Source organism: Macaca mulatta, chromosome 13, assembly GCF_049350105.2.
Source record: "Macaca mulatta isolate MMU2019108-1 chromosome 13, T2T-MMU8v2.0, whole genome shotgun sequence".
Lineage (NCBI taxonomy): Eukaryota > Metazoa > Chordata > Mammalia > Primates > Cercopithecidae > Macaca > Macaca mulatta.
Window position 1 is genome coordinate 121,885,012 of NC_133418.1, and position 19,262 is coordinate 121,904,273.

The following is a 19,262-nucleotide window of genomic DNA, read 5'->3' on the forward strand; positions in this document are numbered from 1 at the left end:
TTGTATAGATGCTCATAGACCAAATAGAAAGTCATTTTTTTGAAAATCAAATTTAGCAGATCAAAATTCTTTGATTATCTACTCTGTGCCAGGAACTGTGGTAATGTCGGGAGCTACAAAGGAAAACAACACACTGCCTTTGACCTAAGGAGGCATGGAAAGGCACGGGTAAGGAAACCCAAGGTGTATGGGCACTGGCACTAGTGGAGAGCTAGGTGAGACGTGGGCCAGTGGAGGGGAAGGAGTGTTCACCCTGTTGGGAAAACCGGGAGATTCCAAGAGGAGGGACCATTGAGTTGGTCTCTGATGCCTGAGAATAATTTCAATAAGGGAAGAACTGGGGCAAGGGGCTTCCAGGCCGAACACAGGCTTGGCCGTGAAGAACCTTTGTGGTGAGTTTGGACCATAGCCGTGTGGCCAGTGTCCTCAAAGGTGGGAGTTGAGAAAGGATTCAGTGTTGGGGGTGGGGGTGACGGTGGCTGCAGAGATAGAATGACCAGATTGCACAGGGCTGGGCGCACGTGCCTTTGCCGCTTTGGTTTCCGATGGTGGTAGTAGGAAATTATTGCAGGATTTTGGTAGAGAAGTTCATGAACCGATCTATGTTTCAGGCAGGATTTTGGTAGAGAAGTTCATGAAGCGATCTATGTTTCAGGCAGGCAACTTCATCCCTGTTGTAGAGCCAGGGGAAATTGGAGGAAGGAGAACCAGTGAAGACGTTATCACGATTGAACTGATGGGAGATTATCAGTCTGGATTAGACTATTCTTTTTTTTCTCCCTCAGCTCTGCCCAACTGCTGCTTTTGGTGGAACTGATTGGCTAGGCTGAGATAGAGGAGTCAAGCAGTATACTCAGACAATCCAGTCATAATGCGGAAACTGGCCCCTCCTTCAGCTCCCAAACCCTGTTAAAGATAAGGATGCTTATATTCCTGGTCCTTAGAAAGCAGAGTTCCAATTAACCAAAGAAAGGGGACACAGACAAGCAAATCACTGAGCCCACGTTGCAGTTCGGAAAGTCAGTAAAACGCTCCACATTTCCCGAAGAACTGGGATCCTCCTCCTGTGGCTCCTCCAAGGTCAGAACTGGGGTTCCCAGGTGAGGGGCAGCCTCAAAGCACCCTCTTTTCTAATCTGCTGGAACACATAGGTGAGAGTTGTGCTGTTTTTGAAGTTGTGAAGATTAAATTTATGTGTCAGTGTTACTGGGCTGCAGGGTGCCCAGACAGTTGGTTAAACCTTATCCTGGGTTTTTCTACATGAGGTCAGCATTTGGGTCAGTGGGCTGCCTCCCTCGTGAGTGGGCTTCATCCAATCCACTGAAGGCCTGAACAGAACAAAAGGCTAAGGAAGAAAGAACTCCCTCTCTCTGCCTAACCATCTTCAGGCCAGAATACTGGTTGTCTCCTGTCTTAGGACCCAGATTGAACTGGAACTTACACCATTGGCTCTCCTGGTCTCTAGCCGGCTGACTGCAGATCTTGGTCTTCTTGGCTTCCATAATCACATATAAATTCCTCATAGTACATCTTGCTTCCCCCATCTTCACGCACACACACACGGACATGCATACACATATGCTTGTTAGTGTGTGTGTATATGTGTATATATATGTATATGTATATTTATCTTCTATTGGTTGGGTTTTCTGGAGAACCCAGACTAACATAGAAGTTACATTTCTATTTAAAAATTTTAATACTTTACTGTTTTTATATAAATAATACATGCATTAAGTCCAGCAGAGTTTAAAGGTAAACAAACAAACAAAAAAGCATACATATTAGAAAAACAATCAAGCAACCTAGAAGAGAACAGAAATGATATCCACAAACCTTGCTTAGTATCCCCAATATCCTAAAATAGTATTCTAAAGCTACAGAAACTATGAAACGTTCAATGAGATTGGAATTATTATATTTCTAATCCCACGTTTTAATTTTAGATGTCTTCAGCTTCTATGAAAGATGAGAGGATTAATGTTCTTACTGCCAAATTCCCTCTCTTCCCCTCTACTTTTGTATTTCTAATGCCAGCGTATAAGCATTGTTAAGGTTTCTAACATTTGCAGAATTTCGACATTTGTTAAATATTACATTAATAGACATAGTAAGACCAACATTACAAATTAATAGTAACGTATGAGCTTTTTAAGGATGGTGCAGATAGCAATTTCATCTTAATTTTCAGGGCAATTGAATTTTTTGTATTTTACTTTTAATTCGAAAGGAGTTTACTTCTCATGATCAAATTTCAGGGGCAAGATATGCCTATGAACTAATAAGCTTAATTTTATGTTTGATTTATGAATACATATATATAATATATATTTGTTATTTCCCCTGAAATCCTGTCCTAAGTTCCATATGATTTCTTAGATAATTGAGTCAGATTGCTAATTTTTCCATTCTATTTTATCATTTCTTCAAGTGTAGGTTTCCCATAGTAAGTACATGCACAAAAATAGTTGGAGGCTCTAAAATTATTTGGAGGGAAGTAAACGAATGTTAACTTTGGCCATAATAGACTAGCAATGAAACTTATTTTTTGCTGGAAATCATCAAAGGTCACGAATGAAATTTTACTTGTTAATTTTTTAAAAAATACCTAATTTAGGCTAATATAGTTTTTAAGGACATAAGATTTAAGCATATTATTTCTAAATTTCATAACAACCTAGAAGTATAGCTGTTATCTTACTGGTTAGGGAAGGGCCCGGCTGTGAGTGACAGCCAGTGACAGTGGTGTAATGAAGTGAGGTGGTTTTTCTCATGGAGCAGCAGGTCAAAGGTGAATAATACGGGGCAGTGCAGCTGCTGTGCAATGCCTTCCTGGATCTTGGGTTTCCCATCTTGATGGTTCTTTATCCCCGTGCTTGTCACCTCATGGTCTCAACGTGGCTGCTGCAACCTCAGCCATCTTGTCTGTGTTCCAGGAAGAAATTGGAGGGCAGGGCCAAGGGACCAAGGGGTCTTCAAGCAGATGCTTCTTCCTCTTAGAAAAGCAAAAGCCCCAACCAGTCAGCTTCTCGTCTTGTTGCTCTGTCCAGAGTAGTGCCTTGAAGGCTTCTTCCCAGCTTCTTATTCCTAGCTGGAAAGGCGGCTTCGAACTTCTTTCTTTTCTGTGATGTTTCTAAAGTCTCCATTGTGTTTGCTGGGATAAGATAGTTGACCTAATTCTGGGGGCTTCTAAATAAAGTTTTCTCTAGACAAAGAGGTAATAACTGAGAAGGATTCATTTGAAAAAGGAATAGCAATTTAGCGAATTATAGAACATAGCTGGAAAAATAATAATCTCCAAAAATGAAGTAGTCTGTGATCTTTATCTGCAGTTTTAATGTGAAGGACTTGCGGTTCTGCTGTCTCCAGGAGACATTTTTTGTCTATATCTTCACCTCTCAATGCCATTTCCCTCGCTGTAACTTTGGTGAAGCTGCTTATGTCAGAAGACATGTGGGGAAAAGGAATGCATGGATTGGTTTGTTTTTTGTAATTGGCTGTTAACAGCCTGAGGTGACAAGGGGAGGGATGAAGCTCTGCAGAGCCGTGCACATGCCCATGAGCCTGGCACGTGTGCTGCACTGGTTTCTCTGATGGTCTCAATTCTCCACTCCAGCCTGTGCACATGCTTTTGGTAATGTTATTCGCATCTTTTTCTATCAAAAGATGGAACCTATTTCTCCACCCCTGGAATTCTGGGCTGGACTTAAGGCTTGCTTCAGTCAATAGCAATGATGAAAGTGACAGTATTCACATTCTGGGGTTTGGTCTCAGGAAGCCCTTCATGCCTCTGCCTTGACCAGAAGAAGAAGTCCAGGCCGGCATAATGGAGGAAGAGAGACCACGTGGAGCAGAGCCCAGGCCATCCTTGGCCAGTCAACACCATCTAACCCCAAATGTGGGAGGGACCCTGGCTAGGACCCGCAGAACCACTCCACGGACCCACAGACTGAGGAACAGTAATGACGGTTATTGTTTTGAGGCACTGTGTTTTGGGATGGCTTGTTAGGCAATGTTCTTTTGGCAATAGTTAACTAATACTGCATGTTTTGAGGTATTTTTTATTCATTTTTATATTTAATCTTAATAACAGGCCATCATGTTACTGATACTATATCTGTCTTATAGACAAGCAATCTGAGTTTCACAGAGATGAAATAATTCCCCAAATCACAGAGCTAGAAAGTGGTACATATTTTCATTGATACCAGATTTGTCTTATTTCAGAACCCATCCCCTCTGCCCAGCCTCTCTGAATCTGAGGAGCATTTGTGAATAGGGGCCTTAGTTCCACATGAAGAGCAGAGTGAAGAGGTGCAGGCAAGAGTTCAGCGTGGTCACAGTCCTCTAGTACTGCTTAGAAAGAAACTTCATAATCTCACTAATGGTCTATCAATCAAAACCACAATGCAATACCACCTTACTCCTGCAAGAATGGTCATAATAAAAAAAACTAAAAAATAATAAATGTTGGCTGGGATATGGTGAACAGGGAACACTTCTACACTGCTGGTGGGAATGTAAACTACTACAACTACTATGGAAAGCAGTGTGGAGATTCCTTACAGAACTAAAAGCAGAACTACCATTTGATCCAGCAGTCCCACTACTGGGTACCTACCCAGGGGAAAACAAGTCATTATATGAAAAAGATAATTCCACACACATGTTTAGAGCAGCACAATTCACAATTGCAAAAATATGGAACTAGCCCAAATACCCATCAATCAATGAGTAGATAAGAAAATGTTACACACACACACACACACACACACACACACACACACACACACACACCATTGAATACTATTCAGCCAAAAAAAGAATGAAATAGTGGCATTTGCAGCAACCTGGATGGAACTGGAGACCATTATTCTAAGTGAAGTAACTCAGGAATAGAAAACCAAACATCATGTATTCTCACTCATAAGTATGAGAGCTAAGCTATGAGGATGCAAAGGCATAAGAATGACACAACGGACTTTGGGGACTTGGAGGAAAGGGTGGGAGCAGGTTGAGGGATAAAAGACTGCACAATTGGGTACAGTGCACACTGCTTGGGTGATGGGTGCACCAAAGTCTCACAAATCACCACTAAAGAACTTATTCATGTAACCAAACACCACCTGTTCTCCAAAAACCTGTGGAAATAAAAACAATACATTTTAAAAAATCCCAAAACAAAATTAATGTATTGTACCCAAAAACTTAAGAGGGAAAACCTCATGTTAAGTGTTCTTACCACAATAAAATAAAAACAAAACAAAACAAAAAAGAAAAGAACTTCAGATTCCTCTGCGGCTGGGCAGGCGTTTTCTTCTTCTGTCATCTTTCCAATTTCCCCATGTGTTGTACTATTTGGGTTATTTTATACTTGAAGGAGTTGATAGTGAGATGCAAGAGTCTTCTGATTTTTTTAATTGACAAATAATTGTATATATTTATGGGGCAAAATGTGATTACTTGATATATGTATAAATTGTGGAATAATTAAATCAAGCTAACTAACTTATTCTCACCTTACTTATCAATTTTTTTTTGGTGGTGAGAACATTTAAAATCTAATCTGTTAGCAATTTTGAAATTTACAGTACATTATTTTTAACTGTAGTCACCATGCTGTGCAATAGATCACTAAAACTTATTCCTCCTGTCTAACTAAAACATTGTTTTGACCCATATCATCCCACTTCCATATCTTCCTGCTTCCCCGCTACCCCATCCTGTGGTAACCATCTGCTCTCTGCTTTCAAGAGTGAAGCTTTCTTAGATTCCAGATGTAAGTGAAAGCGTGAAGTCTTTGTCTTTCTGTGCCTGGCGTATTAAACTTACAGTAACGTCCTCCAAATTTACCCATGTTGTCACAAATGTCAGGATTTTCTTCTTCTTTTCTTTTCTTTTTTTTTTTTTAAAGATGGAAGAGTATTACATTGTACATCTATATCACATTTTCTTTATTCACTTATTCGTTGGTGGACACCTGGGTTGATTCCATATCTTGGATATTGTGGATAATGCTGTAGGGAACATGAGAAAGTGCAGGTATCCCTTTGATGTACTGATTTCAATTCCTTTGGATATAAAACAAGTAGTGAGATTGCCAAGTCATATGGTAGCTTTATTTTTATTTATTTTTGTTGTTGTTGTTGATACAGAGTCTCACTCTGTTGCTCTCACTCTGTTGCCCAGGCTAGAGTGCAGTGGTGTGATCTCGGTTCACTGCAACCTCTGCCTCCCTTGTTCAAGTGATTTTCCTGCCTCAGCCTCCAAAGTAGCTGGGATTATAGGCACGTACCACCATGCTCAGCTAATTTTTGTGTTTTTAGTAGAGACAGGATCTCATCATGTTGGCCAAGTTGGTCTCAAATTCCTGACCTCAAGTGATCCACCTGCCTTGGCCTCTCAAAGTGCAGGGATTACAGGCATGAGCCACCGTGCCCAGCCTATTTTTAATTTTTTGAGGGACGTTCCCAACTGTTTTTCATGATGTCTGTACTTATTTATATTTTCATCAACAAAGTACAAGGTTCTCTTTTCTCCACATCTTCGTCTATACTTGTTACCTTTTTAGAAAAATAAGGTGTTGCTCTTTTGCCCAGGCTGGAGTGCAGTGACACAATCATAGCTCACTGCAGCCTCAAACTCCTGGGCTCAAGGGATCCTCCCACCTCAGCCTTCTTAGTAGCTGGGGCTATAGGCATGTGCCACTGTACCTGCCTAAGTAGTTTTACAGATGCTGGGGGTGGGACAGGGGCTCACTGGGTTGCTGATGATGGTCTTGGACTACTGAGCTACTTATTGTATTAGACTGAGAATATTTAATGTCCCATCCTGTTTCCAGGCTTCTGAAACTCAGTGTGTCCTGAATTGAACTCACTCAAACCCACTTGTCTTTCTACGTTTCCCTCCTAAAGAATGACACCACCATCCATGTGACTGTCTGGGCCATCCTGAACTCCAAAGTCATCTTTCATCTGGGATCTTTTTCTCCTTTACTTCCAAAATTCAATCATAGGCCTCATTCATTCCAGAGCCCTGATATCTCCTGAGTCCATTCATTTCTCTTTAAACTCGACAACGTTACTTGAATTAAAGACTGAATTATATATTTTTTGAGGGTTCTAGATACTGCCTTCCCACCAGCACCTGTTTCCAGTCTCCCCACTTCCCAGGCCACCCATCAGCCTGTGGCCAAAGTGATCTTTCTCACATAAGCATTTGAGCAAAACTTTGTAGACATCCAATCACAGAATTCTTCTCCAGACAAACTTGTAAACTTAGCAACTGACATAGGCATTTAATGGGGCTTCACAATGTAGGATGGATACATGAATAAATGAATGAAGTAACTATTTTTCTAAATTTACTTTATATACATAAAAATATTATCTACATTTGAACATCGAGTCAATCATTGGCTCAACACTTTGATGGCATTGAGGGGGAGATCAGAAAATATTTTTAATTTCTTATTTAGAAACTTTAAAAAAAGCACGGGGTCTTTTGTATGGTTATATAACTCAACCCTTGAAATGTAAAAATGTTGTCTGTATGCATAATTAATTTAAAAAGTAAAGGAATATATATTCATAGCATAATCTATGTTTTCATCACATGCATGGCCTCATAAAAATCTAGGTGTATGCTTTTTTGTACAAAATCTACATTCATATATATAAAAATCAGAGTGTCCTTTTTTCTTTTTGAAATTTGGAAATTAGTAATGTGCTGTTTGGAATATTTGTATAATGAAATTCATTGTCATATGAGCCATGCATCCTTAATGTCTCTTAATTTCTCTATTTGGGGATAATTAACGTATTGAGTTTTTCAAAAGAGAGGCGAAACATGTATATTCCTCAAAGCCTGGATACTCTTATGTTGCAGAGGAATTTTCAGGGACTGCTCTGCCACTGAGGGTCTGTTTGTCTTATTCTTCTCAGGCCAAATTGTATGTGAAATGGAGAGACAAATGTTTTATTGCTAATTTCAGTATGCACTCATTGGTGAGCACATTTTCTCCTAATGGCCACCCTCAGTGCTGCAAAATGTCACTGAGATTGTGCAGTGAAAGCCTTAGAATTAACCACTCATATTAATTATAGGTTCTACTGATGAATTCTTTTAACTTTGACCTGGGAAGAAAGTCATAAATTCACATCCATGAACAGGAGGAGAAGAAGGTGAACTGCAATAGAGACTGCGAGTTATTTATTTATTTTTCTCAGAACTTTTTGGCTCTGCAAACACAATCTTGTCAGGATTATTTTCAGGTTATTTGTCTAGAGTCCAGAGGAAAGTGACTTTGTTTATTTTGTGGATTTACATGCCATTTCTACAAAATAATCTCTTTTTAAAAATGGATAAAATAGATTATATTAAATCAGAAAGGAAATATTGGTTTTAGTTCCTTGTGTAATCCAGGTAGATTATGCAAAGCATTGTTGGAAAGGGGCTGGGCTATATTTGGAAAGGAAAACAATACAAATCATGATAGTCGGTATCATGAGAATGTCACAAACAGCAAATTATGAAGGAATGCAACACCTACTCTGCAGTGATGAGAAAGGAAAGAGAATAGATCTGCAGGCATTCTATCTACAAAGGGCAGAAAGACCACTACAGTTAGAAGCAGAAGATTTAGGTCCTGGTTGAGGGTCTGCCAATTACTAGTTAGGTGACCCTGGACAAGTGAATTAACCTTTTGGAGTCTTGGTTTCTCAGCTGTGAAATGGGGATAATGACTCACCGGGTTGTTGTGAGAATCAAATGATATAATGGATGTGAAATGGTTTTGGAAACTGAAAGCACTGTCGAAACGTAAGGGAATATTACTGTTTTGATTACTGTATTTTTAAGAACAACTCCACATCTGTAACGTCAACACATACTCACCCTTCACAGGGGCAGTGATGACCCCTGCATGCACTTTTCAGTCAACAAGAGCATCTTGTGACTTCTGGTGAGTCTCATAGAATCCAGGCATGTAGAAAAGTTTCTCCTGATGTCAGAAGGGGTGAAGACTGCGCAGATGATTCTCCATAAAAAATCATTGTTCTGCATTTTCTTTTCTTTATATAAGTGAAACTTTTATTATATGCTCTGTCACCTTAGAATCTAGGCTCACATAATTTTAGAGATGTTAGAGAACTAGAGAGATCAATTCTGCTTCTTCTACTAAAGTCAGGGAACCTGGGACCCAGAGAGGCTAAGTGAATTGTCAAAGGACACACAGCAAGTAAGTAAGAGAGCTTGATTCCTCTGAAGTTTCTTCCAAAGTCTGTTAGACAAAATTTCTTTTTTTTTCTTCTTTTTTCAACTTTTATTTTAGATACAGGGGTGCATGTGCATATTTGTTACATGAAAATATTGTGTGATGTTGAGGTGTGGAATATGGATCCCATCACCCTGGTAGCGAGCATTGTAGCTGATAGGAAGTTTTTCACCCCCCACCCTGGTTGTCCCCAGTATCTATTGTTCTCTTGTTTATGTCCTTGTGTGCTCAATGCTTAGCTCCCATGTGAGAACGTGCAGCATTTGATTTTCTGTTCCTGTGTTAATTTGCTTAGGATTATGACCTCCAGCTCCATCCATGTTCCCACAAAGAACACAATTTCGTTCCTTTTTATGGCTACATATTATTCCATGGCGATTTTCTTTATCAAGTCTGCCATTGATGGGCACCTGAGACGATTCCATGTCTTTGCAGTTGTGAATAGTGCAGCGATGAATGTATGAGTTCATGTGTCTTTTTGGCAGAATAATTTATTTTCTTTCGGGTATATACCCAGTAATAGGATTGCTGGGCCAAATGGTAGCTCTGTTTTCAGTTCTTTGAGGAATCCCCAAACCGCTTTCCACAGTGGCTAGGCTCATTTACATTCCCACCAAGAGTGTGTGAGCATTCCCTTTTCCCTGGAGGCCTACCAGCATCTATTGGTTTTTGACTTTTTAGTAACAGCCATTTAGATTGGTGTGAGATGATATCTCATTGTGGTTTTGATTGATTTGGAGTTCTCTGATAGTTATGTTGAACATTTCTTCATATGTTTGTTGACTGCTTGTATATCTTCTTTTGCAAAGTGTCTGTTCGTGTCCTTTGCCCATGTTTTAATGAGGTTATTTGTTTTTGGGTTGTTGACTTAAGTTCCCTGTAGATTCTGGATATTAGGCCTTTGTTGGATGCATAATTTGTGAATATCTTCTCCTATTCTGTAGGTTGTCTGTCTGCTCTGTTGATAGTTTCTTTTGCCGTGCAGATATTCTTTAATTAAGTCCCTCTTGTCTTTTTGTTTTTGTTGTAGTTGCTTTTCGGGACTTAGCCAAAAATTATTTGGCAAGACCAATGTCAAGAAGAGTATTTCTTAGATTGCCTTCCAGGATTTTTATTGTTTCAGGTTTACATTTATATCTTTAATCTATTTTGAGTTACTTTTTCTATGTGATGAAGGGTAGGGGTCCAGCTTCAATCTTCTGCATATGACTAGCCAGCTATCCCAGCACCATTTAATGAATAGGGAGTCCTTTCCCCATTGTTTGTTTTTGTTGGCTTTATTTCTGAGTTTTCTATTCTTTTCCGTTGGTCTGTGTGTCTGGTTTTGTACCAGTACCAAGCTGTTTCAGTTAGTGTGACTTTATGATATAGTTTGAAATTGGGTAAGTGTAATGCCTCCAGCTTTGTTCTTTTTATTTAGGATTGCTTTGGCTATTTGAGCTCTGCTTTGCTTCCACGTGAATTGTAGAATAGTTTTTTCTAATTCTGTGAAGAATGACGTTGGTAGTTTGATAAAAATAGCATTGAATCTGTAAATTGTTCTGGGCAGTGTGGCCATTTTTATGATATTGGCATGGGCATGGAATGTTTTTCCATTTATTTGTTGTTGTCTCTGAGTTCTTACAGCAGAGACAAAGTTTCCTGATTGTAGGAAATAAAAAACAATTCTGTATAACTTAAACAAAGAGGAAGTTATTAGAATGATACAAACGACCCACAAAACTAACAGGAAACTTGTGGAAACAACGGACCTCAAGAAGGGCCAGAGGCTTCATGGCTGGACCAGTCCAATGGGGATGCTAACACCTACCCTAAACAAATCCCAAATATGCCTTCTTTTCAGGTTCAAAGTATCAGGAAGAGGTATCCAATTCAGGAGCCTCAGTCAGCTTGAAGCCTGGCTGCCAGGGTCAGGAAAAGTGGATCTTCTCATCAGTTTTAGATGTAGGGAGCATAGATATGCATATTAATGCCTAATCCTATTTTATATAATTATTATACAATTCTATAATTGTTTATATTTTATACAATTATATAACTAATATATATGTCAGTTAGGCATTAGTATATTATATGTGGGACTATTACCCAAAGAGAGAGAGGATTGGGTGTTGAACAGCAAAAAACAAAAGAAGAACACCCCATACCCATCAAAGTCAACCTTTTTAGATGTGCAGAAGCTCTTCTTCCTCTTGCCTAATGTGTTTTAACCATCTTTCATGGAACCACTGACACCCCAGGCGTCATCGGTTACCGCATCAGCTCTAAGTGCATGATCTAGGGATGTCTATTTTTCTGGTTAAGATTTAATCCCCTCATAATATCTTCAATTTAGGACAAAATTGTAAAGTTAACCAAAACCAGTGCATCTTATACAAAATAAAATGAGAAAGGGAATGACTATAAGACAGTGACCCAGTCATTTGGGATGAATCTGTAGCCTTCAAAGTCTTTGGGTTCCTTATTCTATGTATTCTACTTACTCCAAGACATTCCTGGGACTTCAACTCAAAAAAAGTAAGGACCATAATTAAGTTCATGTTTCAATCAACCGCTGATGAAATTATTAAAATCACCCTGCTCCTTGGGACAGTTCACTGAATCAAGAGTCTGCTTTTTGTACCCAGAACAATAAATCCAGTCTGACATGGAAGTGTGTGCTTTTCTACTCCACTCGGACCCCCTATGCAAGTCCGTGAGTATTGTCAAGTTTTTGCCAATGTAAGCTGATAAGTTTTTATAAATATATATATACATTTTTTGTTGTTGTTGTTGAGATGGAGTCTCGCTCTTGTCACCTAGCCTGGAGTGTAATAGCGTGATCTCGGCTCACTGCAACCTCCACTTCCTGGCTTCAAGCAATTCTCGTGCCTCAGCCTCCCGAGTAGCTGGGATTACAGGTGTGTGCCATCATGCCTGGCTAATTTTTGTATTTTTAGTAGAGATGGGGTTTCATTGTGTTGGCCAGACTGGTCTTGAACTCCTGACCTCAAGTGATCTGCCCACCTTGGCCTCCCAAAGTGCTGAGATTACAGGCATGAACCACCACTCCTGGCCTACAATTATATTTTAATTTTAAAACCTCTACTCCTTGGTGTGAACTTGTCCTTGACTCCCCAGTGGTCTTAATGGGAATGGACTTGGGTTACAGATCTGAAAGCAGGGAGCAGTGTGTGTAGTGCAGTGGTGCAGTGGGAGTCGTCTCTGCTGCTCCATCAAGATCGTAACTGAGGTGCTTCAGGTTCACTCTTTTCTGTTTGGTACTTAGTGCTAAGCAGTCAGAAATACTTGAAATCACATAGAGAGTCCGAATGTTACTTATTTTGGGGGCAGCATGCAAAACCCTAAAGATTAAGGCTGCCATGGGGCAGGAGTGGGATCACATTTCATGCCTTACCAGCAATTTTCCCTGGTCAAAACAAAGTGATAAGTTGTCCTTGACGACAGCTCTCCCGGTGGTACTTGGTAAAACGCTGTGCTAATTTGCAAGGAAGTTGGAAACAGCATTCCACACATGGTCTTTTCTCGCTGCTCCTTGCAACAGCTTACCACACTGAACCGCGCTATTTAAAGGCCTGTTCCTCCCACTCGACTTTGAGCTCCCAGGATCACCAGAGCATGGGCTTGATCAGGTCTCTTCATTGCCACACAATAGGGCTTGGCGAAAGTTTATCACTTTAAACAATCAGCTGGAAAATTTGTTAATGAAGTCTGGTGCCCATAGCATTATCTAAGTTAGAGGTGCAGTCTACAAAACCAACAAGTTCTCCCCAAAAAAGGGCAGGTGTGTATTTTTGACAAACATTCATAACGGATCACATTTAAGCTTCGGGCATTTGGGTCCAACTTTATATCAAATGGCAAGAGGAGGTCATGGGCTTGGCTTTATTTTATTGCATCTGAATCTTTTCTGGTCTGGGATTATGAAAGAAAGAAAAAGTATTGAGTGAAACAGGGAAGTGAATTATTTGAAAATGAGACCCTTGCTTAGAAGGCTCTGAAGTGGCACTGGCAGGAATGTGATGTACCCAGTAATTACAGGAGGGACAACATCGATCCAGGGTAACCCTCTCTGACAGCTGGAAGCAACCAGAGGACAGCTTCAACCAAATCGCTGGCCCCCACGATCCCACGGAGTCACAATCAGTGACGGAGTCGCAACGCTCCAATTCACACAAGACACACAAAACCAGCCACTCATCCTGCAAGAGTGATTTTTGGCCACACTTTCACACATGGGAAACTCATCTTCTTTCGTGAGGACCACAGTGACGAAAGAGAGGTGCCCTGCGAGGGGCTGCGAGGCCTTCTCACCACTTCCTCATTCCTTTGTCCCACAGAAGCACTGATTCTCCCCCTGCCGCCCGCGGGAAAGCTGCCAGCACACAGATGTTAGAGAGCTGGCTAATCATCGCTGTGTTCTAGTTACATTTGTACATTTTTGGAATTCCGGGTTTTGGATGATTTTCCTCTCCACTGAATAAAACAGTAATGGCCTCCACCTGACGTTGATGAACGAACACACTTTTCTGCCCTTTCCTTCCCTGTCAAGGCATCTGAAATTCACGAGGGCATAAATAACATTGCACAAAGCCCTCAGCAGATTCCATCCGAGGCCAGCCTCTATTCACAGCCCTCGGAAGACACTGGAAATCAGGCCTCGGAGCCTGGGAATCTCTGCCCCACTGTGCAAATGATTTGTGGTGCTTTCTCGGGACCGTGTCACGCTATTTCTGAATCTCTTTGCCATTATGCGTCTAGCCATCCACACTCAGCAATCAGTGGGACTGCTGTGAGATGCTCGGTTGGGGAGCAGGGCCATATGTTTCCGGAAATACCGCTCCAGACTTGCTAGCTCTGGACTTGGGGAGATCAGATGGTTCGTAAGTGGATTTGGCGTTGGCAGGTTTTTCACATGTATTTTCTTCTCTGAGCTTTCAAATGAAGATATTACAGGTTGGGGTCTGCAGATCCAAATTACTTTGGACTTTAAAATTTTAATTATTAGGGAGGGAGTTTTAAATGTTACTTTCCAAATAATTGATATAACTTAAACTTTTATTATGAATAAAGTTAAATGTGCACAAAAGTAGAGGGATTAAATATTAAACAATTAATAATCAATAAATAGCCCATATGCCAAACTCAGCCTCAGCAATTACCTACATTGCAATGGTCACGTTTTGTCCGCCAGTTGGAAGGGAAATGCTGTGGTCTGAATGTTTGTGTTCCTCCAAATTCCTACACTGGAATCTTAACCCCCAAGGTAATGGCATTAGGAGGTGGGGACTTTGGAAGGTGATGAGGTCATGAGGGACGAGACCTCAAGATGTGAAAGGGAACTGGGTTGCTGCCTTGCCTCTTTGACCATTTGACAACACAGTGAGAACATGCCATTTATTAGGTTGGTGCAAAAGTAATTGTGGTTTTCACAATTACTTTTGCACTAACCTAATATATACCAATAAGTGGCCCTCAGAAATACTAAATTTTATTGTGCCTGGAACTTGGACTTCCAACCTCCAGAACTGTGAGGAATCTATTTCTGTGGTTTATAAGCCACCCAGTCTATGGGAGTTTGTTTTGTAGCCTGAATGGATGAAGACAGGGAGTATTTTTGAAAGAGGCATTTATTTTTTTCCCCAGTGAAAGTTAAGTTTTCTTCCTCCAAAATATTTACATGGTGAAGTTTTAAAAATAAAATATACATTCAGCGAAGTGCAAGTGACCATACCCATATGCCAGAGCCAAGATTGGGATGTAAGACATTACCAGCACCCAAAAGCCCTCCTCACACTTCTGCTAGTCACTACCCCGGACCACTAACGGTGCTCATGATCCTCATTTCCATCCCTGTAGATTAGTTTGTCTGTTTTTAAATTGTATGAGTGAGTTTATGTAGGATGTGTTCTTGTACATCTGCCTTCTTTCACTCAAGATTGCGTCTGTGAGATTCTTTGGCATTATCATGTATAGCAGGTGCTCACTCTTGTTATTGCTATGAAGGATTATTATTTCAAACCACAGCAATTTATTTGTCTATTCTACATTTGATGAACTTTTTTCTCGTTGTTTGGATGTTAAAAATTAGGCTTCTGTGAAAATCTGGTCCATATCTTTTAATGCACTGATGTACATGTTTGTTAGATATATATCCAGGAGAGGAACTGACATGCTTGTTGAGTATGTGTGCATAGCCTTTCAGTTTTCCAAAATGTTTTCCAAAGAGTTTTCCAAAGTGGATGCACCAATTTACTTTTCCACCAGCAGTGTATGAAAGTGTTAGTTACTACACATTCTTACCAATACTTGACTTTGTCTCTCATTTTCACTTTAGCCATTGTATTAGATGTGTAATTGTATAGAATTGTAATTCAAATTTGCATATCTATGATAGCTAATAATACTGGGCAATTTTCCATATCTTATTGAACGTTTTGTGAAGAGCGTATTCAGGACTTTTGCTCATGATTTATTGAACTTTCTGTCCTTTTGTATTAATTTGTATGAGTTCTTTGTGTATTATAAATGCAGGTCCTTTTCATGATATTTGTACTATGAAGATCTTTCTCACTACAGCTTGCTTCCTAACATTGTCCTAGGATTGACAGACTTGTTAATTTTCATGAGGTATAATTAATCAATACTCTGGCTTAAGTTTAATGTCCTTTCTGCATGAAAGATAAGAAGGTATTCTATATTCTAGATGCTGTATTGTTTTACTTTTCACATTTAGGTCCACAATCATTATGGAAATGACAATTTCCACATGGTATTAGATAGGGCTCAAGATTCGTTGTTTTCCTATGTGGATATATAATAGATTGATCATAATTTAAGAAAATTATTATTTTTCCTTTATACCATGGTGTCACTTTTGTGGTAAATCAAGTGAGTACATATGTGTGAATCTGTTTACAGATTCATATTTTGTTCCTTTGGTCAATTTGTGTATCCTTGCACTAGTACTACATTAGATTAATTATTGTATCTCTGTAATAGACTTGAAATCAGGAATTGTAAAGTCTCCAACTTTGTCTTTGCTGTTCTTTGACATTTGCACTTCTACAAAGAATAAATTTGTTAATTTGCACATACAAACACACACACATATCACTGTGTTGGAATTCTGATCAAGATTGCATTGAATCTATATATTGATTTGGGGGGGAGTAATACATTTACAACATGAAGTCTTTAATTCATAAACTTAACAGGTATTTCTATTTAAGTTGGTCTAATTATTTTAGATAATGTTTACATAAGATAAAATTCACAATTTTAACCATTAACCACTTTAAAGTATAAAATTCATTTTTAAGTGTATTTGCAATGTTGCACAACCATCATTCCTATCTAATTCCAGAACATTTTCCTCACCTGTATGCATTAAGCAATCATTCCTCTTTCCCTCCTCCCTGAGTCCTTGGCAATCATTGATCTCCTTTTTGTTTGTAACAATTTGCCTCTTCTGGACGTTTTATATTAATGGAATCCTACAGTTTGTGGTCTTTTGTGTCTGACTTCTTTCACTTTGCATAATGTTTTCAATGTTCATCCCTATTGTAGCTTATATCAGTATTTCATTTTTTTATGGCTGAATATTATTCCATTGTGTGTATCCACCACAATTTTTGTTTATCCATTCACAAATGGGTGGACATGTGAGTTGTGGTATAGTTTGGCTCTGTGTCCCCACCCAAATCTCATGTTGAATTGTAATTCCCAATGTTGAAGGAAGGACCTGGTAGGAGGTGACTGGATTGTGAAGGTGGAATTCTCCATGCTATTCTCATGATAGTGAGTGAGTTCTCAAAGATCTGATGGTTTAATAGTATGTGGCGCTTCCCCCTCACTCTCTCTTTCTTGCCGCCATTAGAAGAAGGTGCTTGCTTCCCCTTCTCCTTCTGACATGATTGTAAGTTTCCTGAGGCCTCCCAATCATGCTTCCTGTTACACCTGCAGAACTGTGAGTCAATTAAACCTCTTTTCTTCATTAAGAACTACCAGTCTCAGGTAATTCTTTATAGCAGTGTGAGAACAGATTAATACAGGTTGCTTTCATTTTTTGGCTGTTGTGCTATGCTGCTATAAATATTGGTGTACAAGTTTTTGTATGAATATATGTTTTCATTATTCTTGAGTGTGTAACCTGAAATGCAATTACTGAGTCATATGCTAACTCTATGTTTAACTTTTCAAGGACTGTAAAACTGTCTTTCACAGTAGCTACACCACTGCACACTCCTACTAGCAAAGTATGAGCTCTCCAAAGACTTCATACATTGAATCTACACATTCTCTTCAACAGTGGTTATTTTTTTTATTATAGCCATCCGAATGAGCATGATGTGGTATGTCATTGTGGTTTCAATTTATATTTTCCTGTTGACCAAGGATATTGAGTATCTTTTCATGTGCTTATTGGACATTTGCATATCCTCTTTAGAGAAATGCCTATTCAAATCCTTTGCCTATTTTTCATTTGGGTTGTTTGTCTTTATTTTGTGGGTTTACATGAATCCTTTATCTTAACACTAGACAATTGTCAGATTTATGACTTTCAAATATGCAAATATGTTCTCACAGTCTGTGGGTTACCTTTCTACTTTCTCAACAGTGTCCTGTGACACACAAAATTTTACATTTTGGTGACATACAATGTATCAATTTTTTTCTCTTGTTCTATTTGCTTTTAATGTTATATTTAAGAAACTGTTGCCTAATTGAAGGGCATGAAGATTTACATCTATGTGATATATAATTTTTTATTTCTCATGTTGATACTGTATATCTGCTCTTTTTTCACTATCGGTCTTGCTAGGGAATTATTAATTTTATTTGCCTTTAAAAATTAACTTTGGGCTCTTTTTCTATTCTATTCATTATGCTTTCTATCTTTATTTTTATTATTTTATTTTTTTCTACTTTTTTGGGTATAATATGCAGTTTTTTAAAGATAGCTTCTTACAATGGCTTTCTAGTTAATTGATTTTCAGTATTACTTGGATTGTAATGTATGCGTTTATAAATTTTCCTCTAAGCACTGTGTCAGCTATACATCAAGTTCTGAAACATTGTATTTTCCTTGCCATCCAGTTAGTGTATGTTCTCAATGTCTTTGTAATTTCTTCTCTTCTCATGATTTACTTAGTATTGTATTGCTTAATTTCTAAAAATTTGGAAATTTTCTAGTTATTTTCTAGTTATCATTATTGATTTCTTGCTTGATCTCACTGTGGTTATAGAACACATTAAATCATTTAAAATGTGTTTAGAGTTGATTTTTGGTCTATAATATAAACAATTTTTGTAAATATTCTATGTGAATTTGAAAAGTTGAGTCTATTTTGATAACTGTGTTTTTCACACATTTGTAATTTGTTTAATTTTTACTGGGAGAATTGTTTTACAATCTTTTTATGATTGTGAATTTCTCTATTTTTTAAGTCAATTTTTAGTTTTTGCTTTATGTGTTTTGAAATTGTGTTATTGGGTGCATAAAAATTTAGGATTTAAACTTTCTGTTAAGTTTTCCTTTTATATTTCAAAATTTCCCTTTTTATTTTATCTCTAAAATACTTATTGCTTTAAAGTTCGCTTTACCTAAGTTGAGTTATACTAGATGTTTTTTGGTTGGTGTTTTCAAGGTATATAATTTTTGATTATTTATTTCAAATTTTCTGTATTCTTATGTTTAAATATATTTAATGTAAGCAACATATATTTTAATTTTAAAATACAGATTACAAAACTTTTGTCTTTTATTCGTATTATTTGCATTTTCATGTAATGACATCCCTTATAGTTTGGTATTTAAATCTAGTATTTTACCAGTTCTTCCCACTTGTACTGTGTGTTCTTTGTTCTGTTTTTCTCCTTTCTAGTTTTGTTTTGATCAGTTGTAACTATTTTTAGTTTTACAGTTAACCTCTGCACCTAATTAGTTATACATGCTTTTATTGTTCTTTTAGTGGTTCCAGTAGAG